Source organism: Amphibalanus amphitrite, unplaced genomic scaffold, assembly GCF_019059575.1.
Source record: "Amphibalanus amphitrite isolate SeventyFive unplaced genomic scaffold, NRLGWU_Aamphi_draft 000610F_arrow, whole genome shotgun sequence".
Taxonomy (NCBI): domain Eukaryota; kingdom Metazoa; phylum Arthropoda; class Thecostraca; order Balanomorpha; family Balanidae; genus Amphibalanus; species Amphibalanus amphitrite.
Window position 1 is genome coordinate 412,462 of NW_024882104.1, and position 10,222 is coordinate 422,683.

Sequence of the window (10,222 nt, forward strand, 5' to 3'; positions counted from 1 at the left end):
GGAGGTTTTATATATATTACCGGATAGGTTGGACAATGGGCATCTATAGTATGTTCCATATCAAGCTTGCAGTCGGAGTTTCTTCGGCAGATCTGGGCAGATCGCTCCTCCGCTCAAGAATTTGTGTCTTAAAATGCAAGAGCTGTATATACAGAAATCACGCACTGCCTTCAGCAGGGCACTTCGGCTGCAAACTTGAAACGGAACAGAGTATAGATTAGTATCCAAATGTGTTCATGATTGCAATTTTAAAACAATTTTTGGAATGGCTGATGAGAAGTTGTGTGTTGTATAGGTACAACTGATTACCATTGGAGTCAGGCACTATAGCAGGTGTTTCCCGGCATAGTGGAAGCTGTATTTCCTTATACCCCACTCTAAACATGTGATTAATCTGTCGCCTTCTTGCCGACATCTGCTACTTAGGTACCCCTTTGGATGGACAGCTGACACAGTTGCCCGTCATTTGGTCGGGAAAGTCTGTCATTTGAAGAGACGGGCCCTGAGAAGGTTACTGTAGACAAGGGATGGAAAGGTTTACGCCGGTGGAAAGGCGATGTGACGGTTGGCCTTTGGAGACATGTGACGTTCTAAAGTAGAATTTCTGTTGAGCACAACACGGAGTAGTGTCGATCGATCAAAATAAGTTTATAATAGGAATGCATGGGCTTTGACCGACCTGTTTCAGCTGTCCTTTCATGTTCATTGGAAAGTATTGGTCATTTGACGTTGTATTATTTCGCAACTGCCTTCAGCGAGGTCGTTCGGACATTACATCTCATTTGAACTATCATATCAATATCCCGCTACATATGAAAATATACCCGCTGTAGGGTTGTGCCAACTACATTTATGGCTATCCGTTCCGGTGTCAGATTTCAAAGACAGATGTGAAGCGACCGCGGCACCTGCAGCGCAGCAGCTCAACCGTGGCGCAGCGGCGGCAGCTGCGGGGCACTGCGCTGAAACCGGCGCGTTTCCTACGGCGGCCGTGGCGCGGCGGGTTCAGAATCGGCGCAGTTGCGGCGAGCAGCACGCCACCAGCGGCTGTGCTGCTCTACTTGCGCCGGAGGCGGTCGGTACGGTTTAATTAAACCACTGTTTAGCTTAGGAGACACTTCCCTACTCTCCCACCCTCCTCTAACTCTATCCGTCTCCACACTTACACCCCCACCACCCTCGCATCGCGGTCGCTGTCTCAGACCACGCCTCGGGCTACAGGCAACGCCTCCGGCGATGTTTCTGTGGTCGATGAAAACTGCTCCAGAAAAATGTCCACTGTGCGGCGGTCAGTAGGACAGAGAGAACGAACACAGCCAGTGGTGGTCACCGACATTTAAACCGGCGGCGAGTGTGGTGATTGAAACCACACCCCTGAGGATACTGGGAAATGAGGATCGCTGTTTATGGACATAGAGAAGTGATTTCGTGGGATTTGTTAGTGGACAATCAACTTTTACCGTTCAGCTGGGGAAGAGTGGCAAATGTGCAATAAGATTTTGAATAAGAGTTGGTGAAATGTTTCAAATGTTTTCATTGATAACCAAACTTACTATAAATGCACCAATGCAGAAGAGCAAGCTAAATTTCAAAGCTTATGACCATAAAACATTACAGCAGCCATCAAGCATTGTCTGCAGGGCTATGGATAATAGTCAATGGCGATTGGCAATGAGGTGAAAGTGGGTATGTAACTATTCTACACATAACTCAATACACGTAACGCCACATTTTCTGGCTAACATTACGGCAACAGCCCACTGCAACACACGATTGGGCTCCTTTGAACCGTGATTTTTTCACCGCCCGACTTGCGTCGGCTCTCACGGTTCCCATGGGAACCCGACTATGCATGAGCCGTGATTTCTCACGGTGAACGATCCACGTAAGGCGGGGGTGGATGTCCTGTCCAGAGCGGTGTCGCAGCTACGAAACGGGGACATAATGGCTACGAAGTGTTGGCTTTCACTGTTGTCGTTGGATTTGCGTTATGGGACCATATGACGAGGTATAACGGCAAGGATAGGTATGTGAAAGCTAACTTACCTGCCCTTCTTGGGTTTGGAATTGGATTTATAAACCGAATATGATATAAGCCTTTACGTGATCGGTGATACGATGTAGTGATGTTATAATTTTCGTATAGCAAGTTACAGCAAAATTGACATACTAGAAGCATGCGTACCTATCTGCACCGCTAATCTGTCTTTATATACTTTCTGGCTTTTTGCAATACGTTTGCCTTTGTGTCACCGAAAAACATATTTTTTATGGCTTCTCCCTTCCGCTTTCTTCACGACTTTTCATGATCGCTGCCCCACATACCACAGGTTGCCGATATAACCAACTATCATTTGTATTATAGTGTCGTCGACGTAGTAGACTCTCGGAGCACCTGGCAGCCTCCCCGTTTCTAATCAAAGTCGTGGGCGCGCGTGCCGACTGCCGGGCACACTTTCCCCATCGGCTGGCTCGTGACACCCCGGCAAGGCTGGGGCAGTTTCTCCCGCGTGGAGGGTCCTCCCTAAATGGTCATCAGCGAGCACAGAGGCACGTCGCTCGGCTTATCAGGTATTACAGCTCGGAGCACTGGAACTTGTGATCTTGATATTTATAGTCACCGTGCTTGTGATTACATAATAACAACAACATGTCGACTTGCGACTTGCGTACTATCTTGCCGGTGTTGTATTCCCGTTTATTTCAGATTCAGGTTGATTTTAGCCGCTACGTTTCAGGAGCAAAGTACCAAAGAAGTAGCCTGAGGAGGCAAACTCTCATAGCTCACCTTTTCACTTTTCATATGATGAAATGAGCGCAGACATAGCATGGCTTGATGAGTGCTATCGCACCCACCACTTTCGGACGCACCATGTCTACCGGATGCATCTTAGCACCGCCATTAACCGAGCCATTGTTTGTCCAAGCTGCTACATTCCCCTTATCTTCATTCCCATTCTCTCAGAACAAGACCGAAGGACAGGGGGACAAACACCAGACAGACACTTACACTCCACGCCACACGCAGACACACACGGAGAACACGAAGAGATGCCGTCGCCGCGGGCCCGTCGCCGAGACAGACTGACAGACGGAAAGAGAAAGTGTTCACGCGGACGCAGCTGCTCCCGGCCTCCGAGAGAGCGTCCCGCGGACTGCGTGACTCGCTTTACGAGTTTTACTCGGAGGAGCTGCTCGGAGGAGCTAGGAGGAGACGGTGATCGCGGTGATGGACCGTCCCTGCCTCGCTGTGCTACCTCCCGTCAGCGAGAGGTCCCCCACGGGAGACCCGACCAATTACGCGATGAGAGAAAACTCGAGACGAAAGTGGCGTTGGCGGCGTCTGGCGGCGGTCTTGGCGCATGGGCGACGGTCATGGCGCGGCGCCGGCGGAAATTTGGCGGGAGAGGACGCCGGAAAGCGCGCGCGCCGGCCGCACCCTGGGGTCACCGAGCGATTACCGAGGCAAAACATCGGCTGCGGCGATTATTTCCAGATGTAGAAAGTGCCGGGAGAAATCCGAGCCTTTTGGTAGAGCTCATGGTGGGATGCATAAGTGGATTGAGTTGAATCATGCACATGGGATAAGTGTTCAGTCATTCGAAAAGCAAAAACGTTTTAGCGCCAGTGGCACAGATGTAAGGAGAGAACATGCAATGTGCGATGTGGATACGCTCTGGGTTCTTAATTAACCCGCGCCGGGCCGGGGGGTTTTTCGTGGTTTTTCGCAGATATCTCAAAAACGGCGGCGCGTTCGTGCATTTTTTCCGCACATGTTGTGAAAATTTCAGACCCAGGTCACCATAGATTAGGTCACCAGGTCACGCCAAGTGACCTCACCTCAGAAAAAAATAAGAATGCTCGTCATAGCTACATCGATTGATCGATTGCCTTGAAACTTTCAGCGATTGATAAGAGCAACATTATCTATAAAATGTTTATCTCGGAATTTTGATATCTGTGACCTAAGGTCAGGTCAATTTTGCGGCCTCTCCATTCATAAGTCAATGGGAGTAAATTGAGAAGCGTCTGTTTTCCACGAACGCTATTCACTCTCAACCATCGAGATGTAGGTGAAATTGACACACTGAACCGGAAAATGGTAACTGTGACCCCTCGTCATGTCCCCGAGGTCATCTCAGGTCACGAACAGAATCTAACAGTTTTTCGCTAATAACTTCTGATAGAGGCGTGCTAGAGCGCTGAAAACGCCTTCAAGATGTGTTCGGCTTGACGTTGCGGATCGACTGATATGCAACATGACCTTTTCCGGTCAGGTCATGACCTTGACCTGAGGTCAAATTTTCATGTTGACCTTTCAAGGTCAAATTACAGTTATTTCGACGCGTCTCGACGAGAGGAACACGATGCTGGCAAAAGTAATGTCATGGTTCTTTTGAGTCAAAAGTTATCGCCGATAAACCGATTTTCGTAAAGACGGCTATTTTTGGAGTTTTTGCCCTCTGGAGGCTAAACCGTTGACCTGAGGTCAAATCTGAGAACATTGCTCAGAAAGGTCTGTAAAAGGGCTATCGAATGCGCTTTTCCGCGGCGCTGTAGCTCTATCGGTTCCTGAGATAGCCGTTAGCAGTTTCCAAAATGTTGAAATAGTCAACATTTGTTGCGAACGAATCGAATCCGGCCCCGATCGACCGGTAAAGTTACGAATATGCAAAATCCGAATAATACGGAAGTCGAATTAAAACTTGTTCCGAATCGATCAATCTATATTGTCCGCCATTTTCTCCTTCTAATTTCAACGAGTTCATTCACACGACAACAATAGCACCGACGAAATTCCGACTGCGTGAAAATATGCAAAATGGCGCGTGCCATAAAACACTGGAGCCGCTACGGCGGCGACATCCTCCCCCCCCCCCCCCAAGAGTGACCCGCTGTCACCCTTGGCACCATGCCCATCGATACACACACTGGGCAGAGCGCAGTTGCACCACTAATCACCATCATCATCGCTCCCCTCGAGGAGACACACTTTGCTCGCAGGACGGCGGAGACGTCCCCTAGCGGTCACTATATCCACAGAACGGACACGACCATCGGGTCCAGGGTACACCTGAGCGACTCGAGCCAGCGGCCACAATCCCTTTGGCGTGTCGTCGCCGGCTAGCAGCACCAAGTCTCCGACGCGCAGGTTCCGAACGTCTGACGTCCATTTGGTGCGCTGAACGAGGGTGGGGACGTATTCCCTGAGCCATCTTCGCCAGAACTGTGTGGCTATGGCTCGTGCTTGCCGCCAGTGACTCCTGACATTCATTCGTGATGAGTCACTGAGCTGAGACGGCAGGAGACACGCCGGTCTGCCGAGAAGGATGTGACTGGGAGTGAGCGCTTCAAAGTCACTGGCTTCTGAGCTGACGTGCGTCAAAGGTCGACTGTTGATGACTGCCTCTACTTCTGCGACAGCGGTCAGTAGGGCTTCTTCATGAACGATGAAGTTTCCAAGGACTACTCGGAGTGCTCGTTTCACGGTTGCCACCATTCGCTCCCAAATACCTCCCATATGGCATGCGGTGGGAGGATTGAAAAACCAGCGGATATTGTCTTGGGCGAGCCGATCACTGATGCAGCCTTGATTTAGGCCGGTTAGAAGACGTCGGAGTTCAGCTTCCCCTCGGCGGAAGTTGGTTCCGTTATCCGAGTACACCGAAGCTGGCCTACCGCGACGAGCGACGAAACGCTGGAAGGCCATGAGGAACGATTCGGTGCTTAAAGATGTCGATATTTCGAGGTGGACTGCTCTGGTAGACATACATGTCACCAGCAGACAGTATCGCTTCTCCGTCTTCCTGCCTACTTTGGTGAGTATCGGGCCGAAGTAATCGATGCCGACGTTGCAGAATGGGTGTGTCACAGCTAAGCGCGCTTTCGGAAGCGCAGCCATTCTTGGCGTTTGAGGCTGGGCTCGTCTTCGTCGACAGAGCGGGCAGGCTGACAGGATCTTCCGCACTGTCGCCCGTGCCCTGGGGATCCAGTACAGCTGTCTGGCTTCATTGATGACGTGTTCGGCGCCAGCGTGCAGAAGCTGGCTGTGGAAGTGCGTGACTACTAATCGAGTCACTTCACTGCTGCGAGACAGGATCACTGGATGGCGAGCCGTGGCTGGGAGTGGTGCGTTGAGGAGCCGACCACCGACCCGAATGACACCGTCTTCATCCAGCCAGGGTGAGAGTGCCAGCAGACTACTCTTGCTAGAGACCGATCTGCCGTTCTTCAGGTCGATCAGTTCCTGATGATACTGATCATTTTGCATCTTGCGCAGAATAAGGTTTTCTGCATCGTTCAACTCTGCCACCGAGAGCGTGCCAGCACGGCGCCATTCTTGCTCTCCTTGAGAGCCGTGTCTGGCCACGAAGTTGCAGAGAAACCGCATCAGCCAGGCGACGGAGCGTTTGTAGCGAGTCCAACTTGAGAATCTGCTGGGGTCAGGGAGAACAATCCCTGTGCTGAGATCAGTGGAGGTGAGATTCACGACCCTGACCTCGGGATCACCATCGTTTATGGCCTTTTGGCGAACCTCTGAAGGCCATTGATCCGGCGGCTGGCGAAGGAAGGCAGGTCCTTGAATCCAGCGGCTATCCGGTGTCAACTGAGAAGCCGGCAGACCCCGCGAGCAGTTGTCCGCCGGGTTTAGGTATCCTGGGACATGCCGCCACCGCGATGGTTCTGAGCCTTGGCGAATCTCTGCTATTCGGTTGGCGATGAACGTGTGGAAGCGTCTGCTTTCGTTGTTGATGTATTGGAGAACCACCATACTGTCGCTCCAAAAGTTGACTCCATCAATTGCGAGCTTCAGTTCTCTTCTGATGGCGTCTGCCAGTCGAACGGCTAGCACAGCCGCTTGAGTTTCAAGCCGAACGATAGTCATCTTCTTTAATGGAGCGACTCGAGTCTTGCTCATGACGAAAGAGACAGACACAGTGCCGTTAGCCGATGTCTCTCTGAGGTAGGCCACGGCTCCGAAGGCGAGCTCGGAAGCATCACAAAATATGTGAAGCTGCCGATCATGTGCAGGTGAGTCGCATGCTTTGAAGCTCCGAGGAACGATGAGTGCTTCTAGGCACGCCAATTTTCCTGTCCAACGAGTCCATTCCTCCGCCGTCGTTCCTGTGAGCTCACAGTCCCAGTCGAGCTTCAGTGCCCACAGCTTCTGCATCACGATTCTTGCGAGAAGAGTGAATGGAGAGGCGAATCCGAGTGGATCGTAGATGGAGGCAGCCATCTGAAGGATACCCCGTTTTGTAGGAGGCACAGTTCGGTGATGAACATGCAGCCTTAGCAGGTCAGTCTCTGCGTCCCACAGCAAACCGAGGACGTGTTCTGTCGGCAGCTGCACGGTCAGATCTGCCGCTGATGGCGTACGTTCGGACTCTGGCACAGCGGCGAGGACGTCACGAGAATTGCTGAGCCATTTGGTGAGTCTGAAGCCTCCTCGAGATACGAGTGCTGTCACTGCTGTGAGGCTAGAAATAGCCGAGTCGCTGTTTGGCTCCGAGCTGAGGAAGTCGTCCATATAAAAGTTACGGAGGACCGCTTCTGTCGCCGCTCTGTCCGAGTCAGTGTCAGCGGCCTTGTCATTGGCGGTCTTGCGAAGGGCATACGATGCCGAAGCCGGTGAGCACCGGGCTCCAAAGATAATACGGTCCATTTGGTACACATCAGGAGGCCGGGTGGTGTCCAAATCTCGCCAAAGAAAGCTGAGTGCCGGCTGATCGTCCTTCACTGCCGCCACCTGATGGTACATCTGTTCGATGTCGGCCGAAACACCGACTTGCTGCTCCCTGAATCTCAGAAGAACGCCGGGAATCGTCTGAAGGAAGTCAGGGCCAGTGAGAAACTGACTGTTCAGCGAGGTTCCTCTGTAGCTGGCTGCAGCATCGAATACCACACGGATCTTTCCTGGCTTGTTTTGGTTGACCACTGCATGGTGCGGCAGGAACCATCGTTTCTTGTCTGCTCTCTCGAGTTCTTTTGGGCATAGCATTCGAGCGTATCCCTTGTCCAGATACTGTCGAAAGGTATCTTTGTATGCAGCTGCCGTCCCTGGTTGGCGGAGAAGTCTTTTTTCCGTGCTCTCAAGCCGATTCAGTGCTGCTGTGTAGTTGTCTGGCATGGAGACGTCGTCTGATCTCCACAGTAGACCGGTCTCGTACCTGTCCCCGCGCCATTTCGTCGTCTCAGCGAGCAGCTTCTCCGCGCGCCTATCTTCAGCTGATGAGGCGACGTTCTCGCTGAATTTGGTGCCGAAGGACTCGGTGGACCACCATTCCTTCACCAGAGAGCTCAACTCTTCTTCTCGAGTGTCAACTCGTGCCATGTGCATGACGTGACGAGCACCAGGTGAGACCAGCTGTGTGATGTTGCCGCTTAGACACCAACCAAAGGCTGTACGAACGGCCACTGGCTGGCCTGGCCTACCAACGCGTGCCTCGTGCTGCACTATTGCTTCAGTGACGTTAGCGCCTAACAGTAGTTCGATCGGCTTGTCACTAGTGTCTGGAATGTCGAGATCCGAGAGATGGAGCCACTCGTGTCGCCGACTCCAGTCGATTGTTTGCGGCTGCACGTTCAGCTTAGGAACGGAATATACCTCTTGTACGGTAATATCCGCTCTTCCGTTTCCATCCGACATTGGCGATACCTGCAGTTCAAATCGGTGCACAGTTCTCTTCTCGCCGGCCCCTTCGACGTTGTTGAGTTGCAGCTCCTGGCGTTCTCCGATGATACCCAGGCGCTGCCTCAGCCGATCGGTGCAGAGAGAGGTTTGTGCTCCGGCGTCCAGTAGTGCGTGCGTGTCACTGTACTCGCCGTCTGGCCCGTACACACGCACTGGTACGACTTGAAGAAGTGTAGACGTTCTGCAGGTCGCATTCAGCGCGGCTCCGATCGTGCGATTAGTTTAGTGCTGTTCTGCTGGATCCATATGTTGGGTTTGCTCGAGCGCGGCAGCCTGCTCCGTTCCACGACGCTCGAAAACACGCTGGCTGCCATGTAGTAACTGGTGGTGTCTGCCTCCACAGCCGGCAGAACTGCACTGTTGGACAGATGTGGACGGGCACCTTCTCGAGATGTGTCCCGTCTCCAAGCAGCGAAAACATCTGTCATTGTCAGCGATGTATCGAGCTCGTTCCGACACCGACTTTTGGGCAAATGCATTGCAGCGAGCCAAGCTGTGTCGGCGATTGCAGAGGGGGCACGCCGGCTGGGAGCCATGCTGAGTGGCCACCGTGGCGAGAGCCGAGCGCGCACTCGATCCATGCCTCTGACGCGACGCCGGCGGTCGGCGCTGACTGTCTGCCGCTGAGCTGATGCCGCTGTTTCCTTCACGCTCAGACATTGAGCTGCTGAGCAATATCCGGACTTGTAGAGCTAGCCAGTCATCCAAATCCGACAGTGTGACTTGCCTTGGCTCCAGCTCTACTGCTCGTTTTCCCCACTCGTGACGGAGTTGAATCGGCAGTTTCACGACTGCTCGTCGCAAGTTCTCGCGGCTCGTGACGTCACCATGATAGCCGAGCGATTGGAGAGTCGTAACCGCGGAATGGAGACGAGCTTGGAACTTTTCTAGGGCTGCTGCGTCGAGGTGCTTCAGAGGCTGGCTCTCGAAAACAGCCCTCAGGTGTGCAAAAACGATATCGTCACTCCTGCCGAATCGACTTTGGAGAGCTTGTAGCGCCTGCGGGTAGAGCTCGCCATCATATAGCATGCCTTCGATTGTTTTCTGCGCCAGACCAGTGACTGCCGACTGTAGATGAACGATTTTTTCTGCGTTTGACAGCCCTGGTTGCTTGTGAATCAGCGCCTCGAAAAGTCCAATCCACTTTGGCCACTCCAGAGGCCAGTGGCGGCGGAAGCAGGGGGGCAAGGGGGGCAGCTGCACCCTAAAGCTATGGAAAGGGGCGCCTCGAAAATCTGTAGAGGAGGAAGAGGTGCGGCAGCCATAAAGCTGAGCAGTGCGACACCGCAACTGATAAAGGCAGTGACTTGTGACACGAAGAGGGTGGCAATGACGTGGGAAAAGTATCTTTTAATATGCTGAAGAGTGGAGGGCATCCTTATCTGAAGCAAAGGCAGATGCTGCCGACCCTGTCGAATATAATCTTGCCAGGCGATAAAGGTTAGGAGGGCGCAGCCACTCGAGAAGCGCGCCATGCGGAAGAGGGGCGCCTGCATGCGAAAGAGGGGCGCGAGGTCCGAGATTGGG